We start from the raw sequence: 22,936 nt of genomic DNA on the forward strand, positions 1-22,936 counted from the left end.
TTTGTATCATACCAATGAGTTACTTACTATTTTCCGTTAACAAAATACACGTACTGAAACAGAAAACTAAAACTACAAAAAAAGTAATGTGAAAAGTAACATAACTACGTAAAACACAAAACAAATGTATAATAAAAATGAGTATCTGGCCTGACAAAAAATGTTTAGATATTCTAATTACTTATGTTCAAAATACTCTGGCAGCACGTTGTGTATTGCTTATTTTCCAAAAATGGTATGTCAGAAACCAGCTGTATTACACATGGATGTATGTGGCTTGAAACCTGTATATTGTAAAGAAGATCTTCATTTTTCAAAATTAATTAATTGTGGTGGGGTATTTTGCAAAGTTTCATATTATTATGAAATTCGAGTATACGGTTTTCAAGAACGTTACTTAGATACCAACTTTTATACAAGAAACATTTTTTATATGTAATCGTATCAAAGATGTTCCCTCTGAACCTTATGCGCCATATTACCTTTCGAGCTGTGTTTTGTACCTTAAAAGTAAAACTGCGCAAAAAATTCATATTCAGTTATTTTTCCCCCTCAAACATCCGCCAACTTTCATCAAGATCGTTTATTACTACTTATGAATTTTCCATTGTCCGTTAACTATCTCCACATGGAAGCTCAATGGTAGGACCCTGTAGTTTGAGATTACTGTAACATGCACAGAAACATGTCTAGACTGGAGAAGAACCCGGGTCCGAATGAGACAGAGCGCTTGCTTTTGGGGTTATTCAACTACCCGGATTCTACGGAAAACGTCCGATTGCACAATGGCTCTACTTTTCATAACGAACATGTGTACATTTTAACAGTTTGGGGCAGCCTACAAAGTTAGTTTTAGTAGCAATGACTTGCTCGAAAATTATGTTCGCTTCTCTTCGCCCTCGATGTAGGCACCCAAGCACGAAAGGCCATTCAGACTAGGCACAATGGGGTCTCCTACAACGTAAAGCGCGAACTTGGGCTAAAATTATCAATTCTTCATTTTATAGCAATCACGAGCCGCAAAATATAAGACCAATAATCCTATACCGTGGTATCAACCCTGTCTGTTTGGTATCTGTCGTCAGCCCTCGGAACACAGATAAATTCACAAATTGATTATATTTAATGCTCTATATTGAAATATCTTTGATAGCCTCAAGGGATGGTTAGGCTGTAATCACTATAACGCTGTCAGCCCCGGTAGTTGAGTGGTCAGCGCGACGGAATGTCATTCCAAGTGGCCCGGGTTCGACTTCCGGCTGGGTCGGAGATTTTCTCCACTTAGGGACCGGGTGTTGTGTTGTCCTGATTATCATCATCTCATCTCCATCGACACGCAAGTCGCCGAAGTGAGGTCAACGAAAAAGACTTGCACCAGGCGAACGATCTACCCGACGGGAGGCCCTAGCCACACGAAATTTCCATTTTACTATATCGCAGATGTGGTCATCTCTTTAATAGTGACGCGTCGCAGTTGTTCACGTGGGATGTAAAGGAATCCCCTATAATTCGATCATCATCTGTCACTAACGACTATTCAGGAACCCACTATTTGATCAACTGTATCCAATTACTCACCATTATTACTCAACTAGGCGAACTGTTCTTTCGTCGAAAGCATAACCTGCAACACTCTCGTTCCAAATAACACCAGAATGGTTCGCGCACCGTGGACATGAAGGTGTTTGAGCACTGTCCCATTTCCGCAAACAACATATCCTGGCCTCAATTAATAATACCTACGCAACGTATACGCGATGCCATGTAGCGAATTTTGGGAGCTGTGGGAGCACCTGCAACCATTTGCTGTAGGCTGAAGTTGAGCAGCTACGCCTCAGGATGCGTTTCCGTACAGTGTTTGGAGACGAACGAATTTACACAACCCGAAAGATTTTACCCTCAAATACAACTGCCACGTCACCTGCAGACATAGGTAGAAACAAATATCGCTGCTACGCTGGAAAGACGACGGTCTTGTACCTCCAGCCAGTGCTGTTGACAACCTCGACGACGCATAATCCGTCGAATTTAATCTTCCTGTTCGCCGGTACCAGATGATACTTACCTTAATAATTTATATTCATGGCTTCATATATGTATGCCATTTGCACTGCGTGTCATGTAAATAAACAATTTTAGACTCAATCAAATTCATTGCTTCCTGTTGTGTGTGGTTCAGATGGCTCTGAGCACTATGGGACTTAACAGGTGAGGTCATCAGTCCCCTAGAGCTAAGATCTACTTCAACCTAACTAACCTAAGGACATCACACACATTCATGCCCGAGGCAGGATTCGAACCTGCGACCATAGCGATCGCGCAGTTCCAGACTGAAGCGCCTAGAGCCGCTCGGCCACTCTGACCGGCCCTGTTGTGTACGTGTCACAATAAGTCACCGCTGTGTTTAGACTGAAAATTTGTAATGTTTATGAGCATAGACGTTCTAGAAGTTTCAGAACTAGTTTTCAGTTCATTAAACGCGTAGCATTCACTATGACAATGTATACTCTCTTAATACTGACAATATGTTTGTAATGGTGCCGTACAGCGCCTACAAAATGATCAGCATGTAGTTATATTCATCAAAAAACACAAAAAAGACATTTCACTTATCTAGCCTGTAAACTGACTCACTCTACTGCAGTACCATAGTCATCGCACATATGCTCTTCGAAGTATAACGTAACGAAATAGGTTAGCAGTTGAGCCGGCCGCGGTGGCCGTGCGGTTCTAGGCGCTCCAGTCCGGAGCCGCGCTGCTGCTACGGTCGCAGGTTCGAATCCTGCCTCGGGCATGACTGTGTGTGATGTCCTTAGGTTAGTTAGGTTTAAGTAGTTCTAAGTTCTAGGGGACTGATGACCACAGCAGTTGAGTCCCATAGTGCTCAGAGCCATTTGAACCATTTAGCAGTTGATGAGAAAGAGACTCTGCGGCTGGGAACGAACTGTATGTCAGCCGATTAGCAGTAACAAAATTTTGCAATTACTTTTCTCTTGAAACATATAAAAAGCTTAAAAATTCACTATCTCTTTTCAGCGAAGTAAGCCACCAAAGAACGCAGGATCTGCTTTATGCTAGTGACGTTAGTAACTGCTGATGGAATGAATATCTATTACGTAAAAGAGAATACTGCGCCTGTACATTCAGAAAGTTTTGATGATAGTGGGTGACTAGATTACCGTCAGGACCTCATTGAGAATGTGGAAGAAAATAAAACAGTGGAGAGACAAGCAATGGAGGAATATGATGGTAACTTACTGAAGTACCCATGGCGTGTCAAAATGCGTTAAATGCTTCGCCATATACAGTACTTGCGGACAATACATAGTAATATGCTGCTCTCGTTCCCTCAGTACATTGCTGGAGAACCCATGGCGACTCGTAGAGTCCCCACTGCATACAGCTGTCACTGTACGACAAGCTACACACATAACGATACGGAAATTTCACATCTTAGGAAAATTGATAGGATTGGTTGTTGTACCTTGGAACACTTTCGAATTTTCACCTCTAGCTAGCCCTGCAATAGGAGTTTAATGTATGCTGTTATCCCATGAATCGATCAGGAGTTGTTACACAATTCAAAATCAGGTTATTAACGACTCACGTATACCGGTGGGGACGAAGTTAGCTGGTATGGGACCAGCTTGCAATCAGGGCGTTAGGAACAGGGTTAACATAAAGCCTCGACTGCAACATCGCCAGTTGCCAACTCATCGTCATTCATAGAGTGGGAGCCCTTATGCAATCAGACATGTGGCGTGAACCATTCACTTCGCTTACCGTGACTCCTCGACCTCGAGCGTTTGCTGTGAACACGCCGAAATAAACCAAAATCGCCTCTCAAAAGAAAATTCGTCCACTTCTTAAATAATTGGATTGTAAAATACCACTAAACACAGATGATAAAATGTCTCTTTGTAGAATCCACGACATTTATGTTCAGTTAACCATCATTTAGCGTTCTTGGAGCAAATCACAGATAAATGATTCTTTCCTGCATATGAAGTGTACACGTATGCATTCGTAAATGAGTCCCCACTGCATACAGCAGTCATTGTACCACAAGCTACACACATAACGATACAGAAATTTCACAACTTACGAAAATTGATAGGAGTGGTTGTTGTACCTTGGAACACTTCCGAATTTTCACCTCTAGCTAGCCCTGCAATAGGAGTTTAATATATCCTCTTATCCCATTTTCACCATATGTTTACTGCAGTCTTTTTCTGAAAATAAAAAAAGAATACTTAGGAAAAATAAGGTTCTTCCAAATGTGAAAAAATGTTCCAAACTACAACATTGTCATGTACCTAGGAAGAAATATTCAATTGAAATTTAAAAGTGATGCAGGCGAGAAAATCTTGTTAATACTCTATTTAATGGACTGTGTGTTGCATTATTACTCACGTACACAGCAGTAATCAGTGAAACCAAATTAAGAATATGTATTGTCAATAACTAGCTACAAGTTAATAAACAATTTGAAACAGTTGGTCACCAACACAAATTTCCATTTTCAAGACAGGAAAAATTGTTAAGACATCAAAGAAATTCATATGAAGGAGGTATCTGTTTTTTCGACAGGCGTTGATATACATGAAAGGGAACAATTGAACATGTGTGCCCCGACCGGGACGCGAACCCGGGATCTCCTGCTTATCCTGCTTACATGGCATACGCTCTATCCATTTGAGCCACCGAGGGCACAGAGGACAGCGCGACTGCAGGGATTTATTCCTTGCGCGCTCCCCGTGAGACCCACATTCCCAACTTAATCTCCACACACACATGGGCAGGGGCACTACGAACGTAGTAGTGTGGACATGTTGGGAATGTGGGTCTCAAGGTGAGCGTGCAAGGGATAAACCCCTGCAGACGCCCTATCCTCCGTGTCCTCGGTGGCTCTGATTGATAGAGCGTCTGCCATGTAAGCAGGAGATACCCGGTTCGAGTCCCGGTCCGGTCACACTTTTTCAGCTGTCCCCGTTGATGCATATTAACACCTGTCGACAGCTTAGGGTCTTGATTTAATTAACATTTCGTTCAAAGAAAATCAGTTCATAGGCAAATATCACGGGTTCGATAGTGGAAAACCTCGAGTTTCATGGTAGAAGCTGGTGCACTACTGATGATGTGTGACTTACTCGTCCACGCTTTAATAATATACACAATTATACTCACCACAAAACTCTGTAACTGATAACTTAACAATGTGCTCCAAATAGCATTACAATATTATACAGCACTTAAATTTGTGGAAATTGTAAGAATGACAAGCGCATCACAACACACATCCTCATGTCTAGCAAACACAAAAACAATAGAACAGGTTGGAAACTGCTTTTTGGCAGTCTATAGCGCGCTTTCCTTCATGTGATTCTAAAATCTCTTGCTAGACTGAAACACCGACCAAAAACAATTACGTGATTCTAGGTACACGATCCTTCGGGTACAACACACTCCCCTAAGTGTTTTAACGAGTCTTTGTCTTTATGGTAAACAAGTGCATGCTCTGGTCGCTAATGCAGGAAGTTTTCAGTCAATTTGAAACCTATTATCATCAGACACCTGACATACACTATTGGTGAGAAGCCACTTGCAAACTTATCCATGCATTAATACGTTCAGCTAAATGCACCCATGTTTTCAGTATTGTCTAATCTCTTCGAATACAGCGTAGATATTCCTTCGTCAATCTACTGTTCATTCGCTTCGTTATATGTTGTGCCCACCTTAAAATAAATCTAAATATACTATTTTAAGCAAATTTCGGGCTGTTAATACTATGGATGATAACAGGAAAAAGTGCATGCAATAACGCTATAAAGCGGCCACCGAATTTCGCAAAAGTAGTGAAAATGACATGTAGATATGAAGCCAAGAAATTACTTAAAGTAAGTATTGTTTGGCACCGGCGAACAGGAAGGTTGAAGTCGGCTGATTATGTGCCGTCAAGGTTGTCACCAGCATTGCCTGGAGCTGTAGGACCGTCGTCTTTCCAACATGGCAACGACATCTATTTGTACCTATGTCTGCAGGTCACGTGGCAATCGTATTTGAAGGTAAAATCTTTCGAGTTATTAGTTGGAAACACGTTCGTCTCCAAAAATTTTCCTCAGTATTCGACGTTCCGATTCCTCTTCTTTGAGAATCTTTACGCTGATGACCCAAAACATTATGTCTCCCTGCTTTACAGCTGGTTTGTCCGTGTTTGGAACGAAATACATCACTGATTTTGCGTATCAGGGATCTGACAGTTCGTTGGTAGGTTTGTGGAGGTATGTGGCATTAGATGTCTACGCATATGCCAAGTAATTCTAACGGGCCGCTGATTGCCGTATCCGGTGACGGCACCCGATAGCGACCCAGATGTGTTCCAAAGGATTTACGTCAGGCGAATCTGGTTGCCTAGATATCAACCGTGAGTGCAATGTAACGCTCCTCAAACCACAGTAGCACCGTCCTGGCTCCGAGACACGGACAATTATACTGCTGAAAGATAACATCGCCGTCGGGAAATACATCAGTCATGAAGGGATGCAGGTGGTTCTCTGCTGCCAGCTTGTCTTCGATTACTAGCAAAGGTCCTATGCAAACACAGGAGAATGTTTCCCATAGCATAAAACCGCTCCCACCAGCGTGCGTCCGTGGTGCGCTGCACGTTTCGAGCCGCCGTTCACCTCGATGACGATGTTGGTGGAGACGACCATCGACCCAGTGTAGCAAAAATGTGATTCATCCGAAGAACCGAGCACGCTTCCATTGATCGACGGTCAAATCCCCATGGTACGTGCCGACAGCAATCGTAATTGACGCTGTCGTTGAGCCAAATTGCGAACACGTAAGGGTAGTATGCTGCGGAGCTTCTTGTTCAACAATGTAGGATGAACAGTGTGCTCCGAAACACTTGTGCGTGCTCCAGAGTAACGCTATTTTTGGTGCAGATACTGAAACACGTATGTTCTGTAGCAGCGATGGCGAGCCATGAGAGAATCTCTGACCAGAGAGTCTGCGCTTGACCGCGCGAGTGTTCAGTTGGAGAGTAGTAGCGCGTGCGAGATGATTCAGTTGCGAGAAAGCAGTTGTACGTAGCGAGTCGCGAGAGCATACTGGTAGCGCGCGAGATATAGTCGGAGTTGTGTGTGAGGAATCGGCGGGCGTCGACATGGCCCTCTGGTCAAGATTCAGGACGAGGTATATTTTTAAAATAAGGTAATGAAGCAGCATTGCGCTCATCTGATAATGTAATGCATCTTAAGTGTAATTAATTTGTTCAAGAATCGCCCCAATAATAATTTTGTTTTCAAACCAAGCATTTTAACAAAACAAACATTTTATTGAAAGAAAATTTCCCATGCATTTCCTTAGAGAAAAAATTTAGTTAAGTTCAAAGAATTTTTGCGATGCATTTCCTCCAAGCTATGGCGAAAATAAGAGCAGATTCAGTTTTACTGAGGTAAGAATTTGAGTTTAATTAGTGAACAGGGCCTAAGATCGACATTTCGGTCTATTTGCGTTTTCATTGTCACTGAGATTTCATTATCATTGAATTGTCTTACAATTTTTTGTGGGCAGCTTCCACTTGGCTCAGATTGATAGTTCTCATTTATTGTCTTTAAATTTAATTGCTGGGAGGTTACAATACCACAAATCACCATCTATCCTACTTTACAGAGAAGGCAAGCATCCGGACCCCAAGTCTATGAAGAACTGTGGACGTCCAACTATTTGGCGCTTTGTGTTAGTTTCATAGTCCTTTTACTTGTTTCCGTACATGCTCACGACAGTAGCATGTGAACATTTGACCAACTTTGCCGTTTTCGAGATACTCGTTCACAGACTCTGCGTAATAATAATCTGCCCTTTGTCAAGGCCGTTTATCAGAACGGATTTCCCCATTTGGAGCCTGTATCTTCGCCAGGATGATGCCCCGCCCATGTCTGATCCGCTTACGTACTTTTGTTACCGCGTCACGCCACCAGGTGGCATGCAACGTCATGGTGGGTAGTCATAATTTTCTGGGTTAGCAGTGTGTATATCCTCGGCTGGCTGAACATAATTTTTGTTATTTCCTGCAAGAACATAACGGTCCTTCGTATAGCCCGTATGGCGAACAATTCATTTTATTAATGGACTGAAAATGCAGAGGTTAAGTGAAATTCAAGAGTGATGAACGTCACGCCTTACGCACGTATGCGCCGAGGAAAGTTGTGAGGAATGGGAAGACTTGCCGTGGTTCGACAGCCATGTTAGAAAACTGCTGCGAAAACAAAGAGAGTTCTTCCATAGATTTGCAAATAGCTGAAGCCTCATAGACAAACAAAATATAAGCGAAACTGAAATTAGCGTGAGGAACTGGAAGATAAAATTATATCTTCTGATACGACAGAAAGTCGTAAGAGATTTTGGTCTTCTGTTAAATTAGTGTATTGATCATGGCCAACTGTGACTAAAATGGCATCGAAGCAGAGTGTGACAGAAAGAAGGTCGAATTGCCGAACTTCTTTTTCTAAAATTGCTTAATTGAGGAAGATAGTACTGCAGTTTCCTTCTTTAAATAGGACGAAGGTCAAAATGACAAATATCTACATAAGTGACCATGGACTACAAAAGCAGCTGAAATCGCTCAGCAGAGGTAATATAAAATAATAATAAAATGACGGACATCAAGTGAAAAATAAAAATCAAATTTTATAGTTCGAATCCATTTAGAAATGGCCCCCACTGTACACCCTTGCCCCCTCCGCAGGAGTGAAGAATGGGAGGGGGAACAAATTGACAGTCAATATGGGGCTTCTGCGAAGGGCGGCCTTAAATAATTTTCACAATACATTTTTGATTTTTTTTACATTTGCACTGAAAGAATGACCGTAGTTTGGTGATAGAATCTTGTGTGACAAAATTTGGACAACGGCTGATGGTGCGGCGCTGCGAATGGCGGCGCAAGGTGCGGCGATCAGCTGTTGGCGCTGGCAGTGGCGGAGATCACCGGCCGCGGCGGGCAGCGGCGCGCTGTGGCCCACTGCAACTTCCTCCGGAGTGTATAAGCGGTGTGGGAGGGGGGGAGGGGGGGAGTTCGGAAGGGGCAAAGCACAGATCACAAAATGGGGGGGAGGGGGGTGAAACGGAGGTTGACACTTTTGAATCACTTCACACACATACTTTGTTGGTTACACCTAAAGGAGGGCTTTGCCTTTTCTTTTGGGGTATTTTACTTATTTACTATTCCTTTCTGCTCACTACTATTTTCTAATGGACTACTACAGTATGGGGCAATAAGGAACATTTTTTCTCCCATTTCAAAACTTAAGCATGATATTCCCCAGGGGGTTGCTGTGCAGGGACAGCAGGAGGGGGCGAACGAAGTCGCGCAAAAAGTCCTTTTCTAAAAGGCTACCCATGGGTATAAACAAATTAGGATGATTATGAAAGGGGTACATACAGAACTAGGAATAACTATACGACTGAGATACTGGTGGTGGTGCCAATCCATGATATGCGCGGTGGCATGGTCCATCGTAATCTGCCCTGACTCTTTGTTTACCAGGTCAGTCAAAGATTGGATCAGTTGGGAATGTGAGTGATTGGGGAGAGATGGCCAATTGTCAGGCGACGTTCGTACCATCGGTTGCTCTCCTAAATAACACAGGAGAGGGGGAAGTCACACGTTATGGGAGTAAGACAAGTGTGCAAACACCTCCTTGGTGGGGGTAGTGATATCACAGTTAGAGCTATTAAACAGCAAACCACTACCATTGAGTAGCACACGGTAGGGCTGGGTTGCTCAAAAGTATTCGTAACATAGGATAGCGGCTGTTACTGTGTGGCATACGGTGTATAAAATCCCTTTGCCTATAGCAACGAACTAATCTTGTTAGCTCCAGCTGATAGTTATGTTAGGAAAGGGAAGTATTACACTGGATGAAAAAGTAGTAAATAATTACCTGAGGTTATAGTGGCGGGTGAAAAGTTGATGGTTAACTTAAATGTCAAATGCGCACTGTGTCACTGGGCAATATAAACTGGCAAGTCCAAAGAACAGCAGGGGTATAAGTTAGTAACAACGGGGTAGTGTGGGAAGGAGGGGGGTATGGTCGTGCTGGAAAGGGACTTACTCGTCATCTTGATCAGTATGAGCGCAAAAATGTGGGGTACCATTAATCCATGCCTGCAATCGATGCATAGGCGGAATTCGCTTTATTTAGTGGTTTCGTAAGTTATTTGCTGAATCTTTAGTAAATGATGTGGCGTAGGAGGAAAAGGGATTTGACCAATGAGAAAATTATGTGGCGGTTAACGCAGGGTTTTTTGTGGATATATTAGTGGAAAGCCGTCCGCGATCGCAACGCCAGGATAGCTCGACATATTGGCCATCTATGCCGAGCAGCCCACTCACGGGGAAACCGGAAGGGTGCTCACGTTAAAGAATAAGGAATTGGGTATAATCGGGAACAAGTTCAGGTAACAGGTTTCTAAATAAGATTGATTCAGCAGTGATATATCCACAGGTCGCAGGGTTTTTTCCCCTCCCTCTGGGGGGGAGGCAATATGTCTGAGTAGCATTGGCTACTGGCCAGCGCGCAGACGAAGACAAGCCTCGTCGTGAGGTGTCAGTGATGCATAGATGGAAGAGATAGGTAGGGGATCAATCTATGAAAGCGAAAACTGAAAGAATAACCTGATCAGCTGGGCACTCAGCGGGCATTATCCGCATTGTGTAAGGCACATGGCTCTGGGGGTGGGGGGGTGGGGGACGAGGTAAAAAGTAATGGTTGAGGTTAGAACGAATAGAGGAGCGATTCAGAGCAGTGGTAGTAACCCAGTGCAGTGCATGGGCGAGGGAGGAACTGTTCTCTGTCTCCATAGGGGCGACTTCGTCTCGTGGGGGTTAACTACTACAAAATTCCAAAAATCCATGAAATAACAGGGTGAGCTACGAGAAAGAAGGGGGGCGCGAACTAATGCGACATTGTACAATGAAAACCTTTATTCATTTGGGTGGAAGTCTTTTGCTGACTATATTTCCAACAAGATAACGCATGACTGCGCTTGGGTGATGACGTCACGTCATGGGTGCTAATCATCAACAATCTCGTGCTTATTTCAGTGGGTGCTTCAATCTTATTATGTCATGGGTGTGATTGTTTGAATAAACAACCAGGTGTCTCTCACTTCCTAAACACACGGCGGAGCACTGTATGCAAATGGTAGCAGTGTCGATTTCCGTGCTCGCTCGTAACATCTTTATTTCAGCACTGAATTAGTTCATAAGAAGTAGGGTGGACAATAACGAAGCTTGTGTTCGTCTGGGTGAATTCTTAAATGTGCAAAGCGCACATGGGGTGTGAACTACTATTGTTCACTGACTTGGGTGAACGTAATTACTTTTATCCTAACGCAAAATCTAGTTAGGTTACAGCTCTCCAGCAGCAGGGTAGCGCACTGCTCAACTTCAGGGGCGTATTCATCTATTCTCTGTTGAGTATCTTAGATAAGACAGGCGATTCAGTTTCTTCTAAATATAGTCCAGCTCTGGGCACGAACATGGCGCATAATGGGATTCTGGAATCGCTATCTTACAAAATCGTGTATCAGTACTGAAGGGGAATCTTATGTAATGGGAGTGTGGCTATAGTGCAACATACATAGAATCCAGGGCTGTGGTGTGCCTTTACATACAGGGGTCATAAATGTAAAATACAAGTACATATTGTAGTAAAATACGGCATAAATTATAAAAATACATGCATGATATAACATATAGGGTATAGCAAGAGCTGCCCAGAAAAATGACAAATGCTTAAATGTAACACAAAATCATAAGGGGAGAAAAAATACAAGTTCCTGGAAATCAGTTATTAATCACCTAACAACTGGCAATGCGTAGTGGGTCGGACATCGCTCAACAATTCTAATCATACAAAATGCCCATAATACTGAGCCTCCGATATATATTTGGGTGGGGAAGAAGAGATTAGGCACTGTTTACTGGTGGGGTGTACTCATTTTAGTGTTCAAAATGTGTGTCAAATCTTATGGGACTTAACTGCTAAGGTCATCAGTCCCTAAGCTTACACACTACTTAACCTAAATTATCCTAAGGACAAACACACACACCCATGCCCGAGGGAGGACTCGAACCTCTGCTGGGACCAGCCTCACAGTCCATAACTGCAGCGCCTCAGACCGCTCGGCGAATCCCGCGCGGCTTATTTTAGTGTTCGAGTGGTGTATCATGTTGTAGGGACGGAATGGACTTACCGGAAATTAAATTTTATTTTTTTTTTTCGGCTGTGGCCGAGGCTCAAAGCCTGGGTCTCTTATTGGTGGAGATTCACATATGGTAAGAGTTTTTAGGGTGTTGCCAAAACTGAGTGGTAAAACAACTTCTCAAACCCAGTACATGGTGAAGCAGGTAACGTTATAAAACTGGCGAGAGACACAGCAGATGTGCTGCAATGGAAACAGGTTTCAAATTAACACTGAGATTGCAGAGCAGCAGCGCGGCACGTGTAGCCTGAGATAGCAGAACAGCTCCGGCGCGTTCTGAGTGAACGACTCCTTGGGGCGTTTGAATTAACCATTTACAAAATACAGTTGACGTAAATTAGTAATATTAAAGTGGATTTAGTGGTTGTGGCGAATAGTATTAACGCCTTTCTCGAATGAATCGTTATATATGGGTTGATTAGGCTGAGATGGGCACATAAGGGTGAAGCCATTTACAAATTTGGAAAGGGAGCATGTAGTTGGCTCTTAAGGGGGGTAGGACGTCAAACGGGTCGACTTGGAGCAGGAGAGGCATCACACAACATTTTAATTTCCAGTGTCTATTCTTTTACAAATATGTTCATAAAACTTTGTCAGCATCACCAGGAAGGATTCAGGATTCACACTCATTGCAGTGGAAGTTCGAAAACATAACAAAATACATTTTTTTTCCGTGCGAAATTTCATCTTTTTTTTCACTTACTAATGGCTGCATCTGTTGCTATAGGTACACTTTTCTTCATAAGTTAAAGAGATTCTTCGATGAACTTTGGACAGCATACGTACCATACTTACAGGTGTATGAAACTCTAGAATTTATTTAATTTATGAAAAAACGAATGAGATGTTGTATTTTAAACTTCATGTTTAGAAAAAACACAAATTTTGTAGTTAATTACCTCAGTTTTTACCACAGTTTTTAATAGATTTGGAAAATTCTAGAGTTTCATACACCTTTAAGTATGGTTTATATGCTGTGCAAAATTCATCGAAGAATCTCTCTTACTTACGAAGAAAAGTGTACCTATAGCAACAAATACTGACATTAGTAAGTGAAGAAAATGATGAAATTTCACATGTAACAAAAATCATTTCGTTATGTTTTGGAACTTCCACTGCTATGAGTGTGAATTCTGAATCCTTCCTGCTCATGCTGACAAAGTTTTGTGAATTTATTTGTAAACGTATAGACAGTGGAAATTAAAATGTTCTGTCTTGCCTTTCATGCTCCAAGTCGGCCCGTTTGACGTCCTACCCCCCTTCAGATGCATCAGACTAGACGGAAAGTGGTAAGGTGGTACTATACTTCGGAGGACGCTCGGAAATGCAGAGTGCCTCCAAACTAAATGGCAGTGCACAGGAAGACACCCCACAATGGCGCGCTTCATTATTGTGATGTTTTTCTGCTTCGCATTACATCACCTGGAGGTCGCTTGCTTCCAAACTTCCCTTGGAGTTATAGCCTAGTGAGCTGTTATGTGAAGGGCTTTAGGTGTGCAAATAAGTTTATGGGTGGGTTTTCAAGTGAAGTTACCCAGGTATTGAGGCAGAAGGACGGAAGAAATCACATTTGAAATATGTGTTACATAGAAAGATGGTACCTTTATGTGTTAGGTTGCTATTCATTGGACGATGGTGAAGACAGTACATTCTATTATGCGTAAGGTCCCTTTAACAGAGGCAGGCAGGTGCACAGACGGCACACGGAGAGAGGGGCAGGAGGGGGGCAGGGGACTCAGGTGGCGACAAATGGTGTGACTATGGACGGCGCGGGTTGGGGAGGGAGGGGGCAACAGCAGTGTCAAGTGATTCAAGAGTCTCCGCCCCACACATTATGGCTGCTGCACATGTGACTCCTGGTAGACAGGTCCACCTGATTCTGACAGGTGGAGTGCGCGCATTTACAACTTCGCAGTATCAGTGTTGGGAAGGGAAGATTACTTAATGAAACATGATGTCATTCCAGGGAAAAAAAACCTTTAAAAAGGTAAAGATGCAATGCCATCACGTCTTCATAAAATATTATTATTTAGAATTAAATGTATTAGTACCGAAAACCGAGCTGCTGTCCGACCACTAGCCGTGTCATAACACATAGACTAAATAACATAATAAAAGTAACATAAATAAAATACTGGTTAAACTAAAGATTAATTAGGCTAGGTCAGCGTTGCAGAACAGGCTGGGTGGGTAACGCTCTGCTAACCTCTTCAGAGAGGGAGGCTAGGGCGACATCTTAGTTATCATAGCATGTTGTTGTTGTTGTTGTGGTCTTCAGTCATGAGTCTGGTTTGATGCAGCTCTCCATGCTACTCTATCCTGTGCAAGCTTCTGCATCTCCCAGTACCAGGCTACAACCCTGTCTCACTCCCTTCCCAACCACTGCCTTCCTTCTTAATCTGCTTAGTGTATTTATCTCTTGGTCTCCCTCTTCGATTTTTACCCTCCACGCTGCCCTCCAGTACTAAATTGGTGATCCCTTGATGCCTCAGAACATGTCCTACCAACAGATCCCTTCTTCTAGGCAAGTTGTGCCACAAGCTCCTCTTCTCCCCAATCCTATTCAATACCTCCTCATTAGTTATGAGATCTACCCATCTAATCTTCAGCATTCTTCTGTAGCAACACATTTCGAAAGCTTCTATTCTCTTCTTGTCTAAACTATTTATCGTCCACGTTTCACTTCCATACATGGCTACACTCCATACAAATACTTTCAGAAACGACTTCCTGACATTTAAATCTATACACGATGTTCACAAATTTTTCTTCTTCAGAAACGCTTTCCTTCCCATTGCCAGTCTACATTTTATGTCCTCTCTACTTCGACCATCATCGGTTATTTTGCTCCCCAGATAGCAAAACTCCTTTACTACTTTAAGTGTCTCATTTTCTAATCTAATTCCCTCAGCATCACCCGACTTAATTCGACTACATTCCATTATCCTCTTTTTGCTTTTGTTGATGTTCATCTTATACCCTCCTTTCAAGACATTGTCCATTCCGTTCAACTGCTCTTCCAAGTCCTTTGCTGTCTCTGACAGAATTACAATGTCATCGGCGAACCTCAAAGTCTTTATTTCTTCTCCATAGATTTTAATACCTACTGCGAACTTTTCTTTTGTTTCCTTAACTGCTTGCTCAATATACAGATTGAATAACATCGGGGAGAGGCTACAACCCTGTCTCACTCCTTTCCCAACCACTGCTTCCCTTTCATGTCCCTCGACTCTTATAACTGTCATCTAATTTCTGTACAAATTGTAAATAGCCTTTCGCTCCCTGTATTTTACCCCTGTATCATAGCATAGGAGCATAAAATACAAATTGTATGGGTAAAATGTTCATTTGCAAAGGAAAGTAATGAGGTGGTTGCTTAAGCCTTGTTACTTTTACTTTTGGTGGATATAACTGTGAATCTCTTAAATACGAACCAGTACCTTAGTGTTTAGTCCCTGGATCTAAGGGCATTTGGGTATTTAGACCTCAGGGCGTATCTAGGGCGGGCTGGGGGTGGTGGAACTTTCCGTTTTCTCCGCTTTACACGGCGAACAGAACCTGCTGAAGGTCCGGCGCTTGTCTCAGAAGGCGGTGGGAGAGGCATAGTTCCTGAATACGTTTTTCGCCTATCAAAATGGATGATCACTTTACTGTAGGGCAACTCTAATTCTGCACTAACAGGGGAAGTGAGCCATTGATTGATTATGATCCGTCATACAGGGGGGTAAGTTTCTTCACTCTTCCTTTTTTTACACAAGGTTTTTTTAACAAAACCAAATCACCTGGTTTAGGGGGGGGGGGGGATGGCATTCTGCTTCCTGGTTGCCTTGCGGTTGTCCCCTTGTACCTTCTTCCAAAAGGCTAGCCCCTAAATGGCTGTGTGATCGATTCTCAGAGGTAATTTATCGATTTCAAAGGGAGATTCCATAGGGTGGCCACACACTATCTCATAAGGGGTATGTTTAGTGGCTTAGTGGAAAAGACTATTGTATGCACTTGCCACGTATGGTATGTACCTTTGTTAGTCACTATGAGCTGAGTTGATGAAGTAGCAAAACATTCGTTTCACAGTGCAATGGACACACTCAATGCGGCCATTTGCCTGGGGGTGAAAAGGGGTGGTTGGCTCTGAGCACTATGCGACTTAACTTCTGAGGTCATCAGTCGCCTAGAACATAGAACTAATTAAACCTAACTAACCTAAGGACATTACACACATCCATGCCCGAGGCAGGATTCGAACCTGCGACTGTAGCGGTCGCCCGGCTCCAGACTGCAGCGCCTAGAACCGCTCGGCCACACTGACTGGCCTGAAAAGGGCTGGTTCTCCATTTTTTAATTCTCAGCAATTTTCAAACTAGAACAATAAGGCAGACATAAAATTGTTTCCCTGATCCGTTATAATGGCTTCAGGGCTTCTGAAGGGAAGGACAAGATGATCCACAAAAGCTCATGCTACTGTTTCAGCTGACATGTCACGATTGGTACCAAAATAAGGTATTGGGAAAAGTGATCAATAACGGTAGAATATATTTACTTCCTTGTGTATTTACGGGAAATGGTCCGATTATGTCCAAAGCTACCAATGGAAACAGTTTTGATGCCTCAGGAAAAGATTGTAAGCGAATTTTGATTTGTGGGGATGAGCTCTTTGTGTGCATGGTAGGCAATTTTTTATATACTTGGCAACATCTCGCCATCTTTCGTCCACTGTGGCAAGCCTGAATGCTGTCGTGGCACTGGGCAGTAATTCTGGATTGGAGGTTTTTAGTTATTACTTTATGTTTACCTTGGGGGGGGGGGGTCTTCCGGTGAAGAATTCCGTCTCTTGTAACAAAATCCGGATGGGAGCGATACTGGCGACATTTTGCATCATTCTCCTGTGAGTATTTTAATTCATCAATTGACACAATGTCTGTTTGAGCTACTCTCACTTTTCTACTAAGGGCGTCAGCATTCTGGTGCAATTTTCCAGCTTTGTGCTGTACTTGATAATCATACTCCCTCAACCTCAGGGCCCAGTGGGTGAGTCGGCTGCTAGGTTCTTTTAAACTTAATAGCCGCTGAAGTGCTGCATGATCTGTTACTATTGTAAACTTTCTCCCATAAAAATAGCTTCTATAATAGTTGACTCCAAACATTAATACCAGCAACTCTTTCTCCATAGTATAGTAATTAATTTCTACCTGGTTCAGCTGACAGGATGCTTATCCAATTGGTCTTTCCTTGCCGTCAACAATTTGACACAGAATAGCCCCCACTGCAAAATCTGATGCGTCACGGGAGAGAATTAATGGTTTTTCAAAATCGGGATAAATCAATAAGGTAGAACTAGTCAGAGCATCTCTGATATGCTGCACAGCTGCTTCACACTCTGGGGTCCATTGATGTTGATGTTGTTGTGGTCTTCAGTCCTGAGACTGGTTTGATGCAGCTCTACATGCTACTCTATCCTGTGCAAGCTTCTTCATCTCCCAGTACCTACTGCAACCTACATCCTTCTAAATCTGCTTAGTGTATTCATCTCTTGGTCTCCCTCTACGATTTTTGCCCTCCACCCAGCCCTCCAATGCTAAATTTGTGATCCCTTGATGCCTCAAAACATGTCCTACCAACCGATCCCTTCGTCTAGTGAAGTTGTGCCACAAACTTCTCTTCTCCCCAATGCTATTCAATACCTCGTCATTAGTTACATGATCTACCCACCTTATCTTCGGCATTCTTCTGTAGCACCACATTTCGAAAGCTTCTATTCTCTTCTTGTCCAAACTATTTATCGTCCATGTTTCGCTTCCATACATGGCTACACTCCATACAAATACTTTCAGAAACGACTTCCTGACACCTAAATCTATACTCGATGTTAACAAATTTCTCTTCTTCAGAAACGATTTCCTTGCCATTACCAGTCTACATTTTATATCCTCTCTACTTCGACCATCATCAGTTATTTTACTCCCTAAATAGCAAAACTCCTTTACTACTTTAAGTGTCTCATTTCCTAATCTAATCCCCTCAGCATCACCCGATTTAATTTGACTACATTCCATTATCCTCGTTTTGCTTTTGTTGATGTTCATCTTATATCCTCCTTTCAAGACTGTCCATTCCGTTCAACTGCTCTTCCAAGTCCTTTGCTGTCTCTGACAGAATTACAATGTCATCGGCGAACCTCAAAGTTTTTACTTCTTCTCCATGAATTTTAATACCTACTCTGAATTTTTCTTTTGTTTCCTTTACTGCTTGCTCAATATACAGATTGAATAACATCGGGGAGAGGCTACAACCCTGTCTCACTCCTTTCCCAACCACTGCTTCCCTTTCATGCCCCTCGACTCTTATAACTGCCATCTGGTTACTGTACAAATTGTAAATAGCCTTTCGCTCCTTGTATTTTACCCCTGCCACCTTCAGAATTTGAAAGAGAGTATTCCAGTTAACGTTGTCAAAAGCTTTCTCTAAGTCTACAAATGCTAGAAACGTAGGTTTGCCTTTTCTAAATCTTTCTTCTAAGAAAGTCGTAAGGTTAGTATTGCCTCACGTGTTCCAACATTTCTACGGAATCCAAACTGATCGTCCCCGAGGTCCGCTTCTACCAGTTTTTCCATTCGTCTGTAAAGAATTCGCGTTAGTATTTTGCAGCTGTGACTTATTAAACTGATAGTTCGGTAATTTTCACATCTGTCAACACCTGCTTTCTTTGGTATGGAATTATTATATTCTTCTTGAAGTCTGTGGGTATTTCGCCTGTCTCATACATCTTGCTCAACAGATGGTAGAGTTTTGTCATGACTGGCTCTCCCAAGGCCATCAGTAGTTCTAATGGAATGTTGTCTACTCCCAGGGCCTTGTTTCGACTCAGGTCTTTCAGTGCTCTGTCAAACTCTTCACGCAGTATCTTATCTCCCATTTCGTCTTCATCTACATTCTCTTCCATTTCCATAATCTACATCTACATCTATACTCCGCGAGCCACCTTACGGTGTGTGGCGGAGGGTACTTATTGTACCACTATCTGATCCCCCCTTCCCTGTTCCATTCACGAATTGTGCGTGGAAAGAACGACTGCTTGTAAGTCTCCGTATTTGCTCTAATTTCTCGGATCTTTTCGTTGTGATCAATACGCGAGATATATGTGGGCGGTAGTAATATGTTGCCCATCTCTTCCCGGAATGTGCTCTCTCGTAATTTCGATAGTAAACCTCTCCGTATTGCGTAACGCCTTTCTTGAAGTGTCCGCCACTGGAGCTTGTTCAGCATCTCCGTAACGCTCTCGCGCTGACTAAATGTCCCCATGACGAATCGCGCTGCTTTTCGCTGGATCATGTCTATCTCTTCTATTAATCCAACCTGGTAAGGGTCCCATACTGATGAGCAATACTCAAGAATCGGACGAACAAGCGTTTTGTAAGCTACTTCTTTCGTCGATGAGTCACATTTTCTTAGAATTCTTCCTATGAATCTCAACCTGGCGCCTGCTTTTCCCACTATTTGTTTTATGTGATCATTCCACTTCAGATCGCTCCGGATAGTAACTCCTAAGTATTTTACGGTCGTTACCGCTTCCAATGATTTACCACCTATGGCATAATCGTACTGGAATGGATTTCTGCCCCTATGTATGCGCATTATATTACATTTATCTACGTTTAGGGAAAGCTGCCAGCTGTCGCACCATTCATTAATCCTCTGCAGGTCTTCCTGGAGTACGTACGAGTCTTCTGATGTTGCTACTTTCTTGTAGACAACCGTGTCGTCTGCAAATAGCCTCACGGAGCTACCGATGTTGTCAACTAAGTCATTTATGTATATTGTAAACAATAAAGGTCCTATCACGCTTCCTTGCGGTACTCCCGAAATTACCTCTACATCTGCAGATTTTGAACCGTTAAGAATGACATGTTGTGTTCTTTCTTCTAGGAAATCCTGAATCCAATCACAAACCTGGTCCGATATTCCGTAAGCACGTATTTTTTTCACTAAACGTAAGTGCGGAACCGTATCAAATGCCTTCCCGAAGTCCAGGAATACGGCATCAATTGCTCGCCAGTGTCTACGGCACTGTGAATTTCTTGGGCAAATAGGGCGAGCTGAGTTTCACATGATCTCTGTTTGCGGAATCCATGTTGGTTATGATGAAGGAGATTTGTATTATCTAAGAACGTCATAATACGAGAAGACAAAACATGTTCCATTATTCTACAACAGATTGACGTAAGTGAAATAGGCCTATAATTATTCGCATCTGATTTATGACCCTTCTTGAAAATGGGAACGACCTGCGCTTTCTTCCAGTCGCTAGGTACTTTACGTTCTTCCAGAGATCTACGATAAATTGCTGATAGAAAGGGGGCAAGTTCTTTAGCATAATCACTGTAGAATCTTAAGGGTATCTCGTCTGGTCCGGATGCTTTTCCGCTACTAAGTGATAGCAGTTGTTTTTCAATTCCGATATCGTTTATTTCAATATTTTCCATTTTGGCGTCCGTGCGACGGCTGAAGTCAGGGACCGTGTTACGATTTTCCGCAGTGAAACAGTTTCGGTACACTGAATTCAGTATTTCTGCCTTTCTTCGGTCGTCCTCTGTTTCGGTGCCATCGTGGTCAACGAGTGACTGAATAGGGGATTTAGATCCGCTTACCGATTTTACATATGACCAAAACTTTTTAGGGTTCTTGTTTAGATTGTTTGCCAATGTTTTATGTTCGAATTCGTTGAATGCTTCTCTCATTGCTCTCTTTACGCTCTTTTTCGCTTCGTTCAGCTTTTCCTTATCAGCTATGATTCGACTACTCTTAAACCTATGGTGAAGCTTTCTTTGTTTCCGTAGTACCTTTCGTACATGATTGTTATACCACGGTGGATCTTTCCCCTCGCTTTGGACCTTAGTCGGTACGAACTTATCTAAGGCGTACTGGACGATGTTTCTGAATTTTTTCCATTTTTGTTCCACATCCTCTTCCTCAGAAATGAACGTTTGATGGTGGTCACTCAGATATTCTGCGATTTGTGCCCTATCACTCTTGTTAAGCAAATATATTTTCCTTCCTTTCTTGGCATTTCTTATTACACTTGTAGTCATTGATGCAACCACTGACTTATGATCACTGATACCCTCTTCTACATTCACGGAGTCGAAAAGTTCCGGTCTATTTGTTGCTATGAGGTCTAAAACGTTAGCTTCACGAGTTGGTTCTCTAACTATCTGCTCGAAGTAATTCTCGGACAAGGCAGTCAGGATAATGTCACAAGAGTCTCTGTCCCTGGCTCCAGTTCTGATTGTGTGACTATCCCATTCTATACCTGGTAGATTGAAGTCTCCCCCTATTACAATAGTATGATCACGAAACTTCTTCACGACGTTCTGCAGGTTCTCTCTGAGGCGCTCAACTACTACGGTTGCTGATGCAGGTGGTCTATAGAAGCATCCGACTATCATATCTGACCGACCTTTGATACTTAACTTAACCCAGATTATTTCACATTCGCATTCGCTAATAACTTCACTGGATATTATTGAATTCTTTACTGCTATAAATACTCCTCCACCATTGGCGTTTATCCTATCCTTGCGGTATATATTCCATTCTGTGTCTAGGATTTCGTTACTGTTCACTTCCGGTTTTAACCAACTTTCCGTTCCTAATACTATATGCGCACTATTTCCTTCAATAAGAGATACTAATTCAGGAACCTTGCCCTGGATACTCCTGCAGTTTACCAATATTACGTTAACTTTTCCTGTTTTTGGTCTCTGAGGACGGACGTTCTTTATCAATGATGATAATGTTCTCTCTGGTAAGCCGTCAGGTATTTTATCGTTTCGCCCAAGGGGGGGTCCCTCTAACCTAAAAAACCCCCGTGTGCACGCCACACGTACTCTGCTACCCTAGTAGCTGCTTCCGGTGTGTAGTGCACGCCTGACCTGTCTAGGGGGGCCCTACAGTTCTCCACTCAATAACGGAGGTCGATGAATTTGCAACCATAATAGTCGCAGAGTCGTCTGAGCCTCTGGTTTAGACCCTCCACACGGCTCCAAACCAGAGGACCGCGATCGACTCTGGGCACTATGCTGCAGATATTAAGCTCAGCTTGCACTCCGCGTGCGATGCTGGTTGTCTTCACCAAATCAGCCAGCCGCCGGAAGGAACCAAGGATGGCCTCAGAACCCAAGCGGCAGGCGTCATTCGTTCCGACATGTGCTACTATCTGCAGCCGGTCACACCCAGTGCGTTCAATAGCTGCCGGAAGGGCCTCCTCCACATTACGGACGAGACCCCCCGGCAAGCACACCGAGTGCACACTGGCATTCTTCCCCGACCTACCCGCTATTTTCCTGAGGGGCTCCATAACCCGCCTAACGTTGGAGCTCCCTATAACTAATAGGCCCGCCCTCTGTGACTGTCGGGACCTTGCCGGAGAATCGGCCACTGGCCCAACAGGCGAGGCATCCTGTGGTGGCTCGGAAACGATGTCATCACCACTAGGAAGCACCCCGTACCTGTTGGAAAGGGGTAAGGCAGCTGCCACGCGGCCAGATCCCACCTTCGCCTTTCGGCCAGGCACGCGCGAGCCCACCACTGTCCGCCATTCACCCTGGAGTGATGGCTGACCGGTAAGATGCTCACTGCCGGAAGACGCAGCGACATCAGGGGTTCC

At 43.2% G+C, this 22,936-nt stretch overlaps 1 protein-coding gene across 1 annotated transcript in view; it reads left to right on the top strand.

Annotated features, from left to right (window-relative positions):
* LOC126241582 (parathyroid hormone/parathyroid hormone-related peptide receptor-like) overlaps window positions 1-22,936 on the top strand; it is a gene marked incomplete at its 3' end in the record, with an annotated part of 617,417 nt that overhangs the window by 442,581 nt on the left and 151,900 nt on the right. The window lies entirely within an intron of this gene.

This window comes from Schistocerca nitens, chromosome 1 (assembly GCF_023898315.1).
Source record: "Schistocerca nitens isolate TAMUIC-IGC-003100 chromosome 1, iqSchNite1.1, whole genome shotgun sequence".
NCBI lineage: Eukaryota > Metazoa > Arthropoda > Insecta > Orthoptera > Acrididae > Schistocerca > Schistocerca nitens.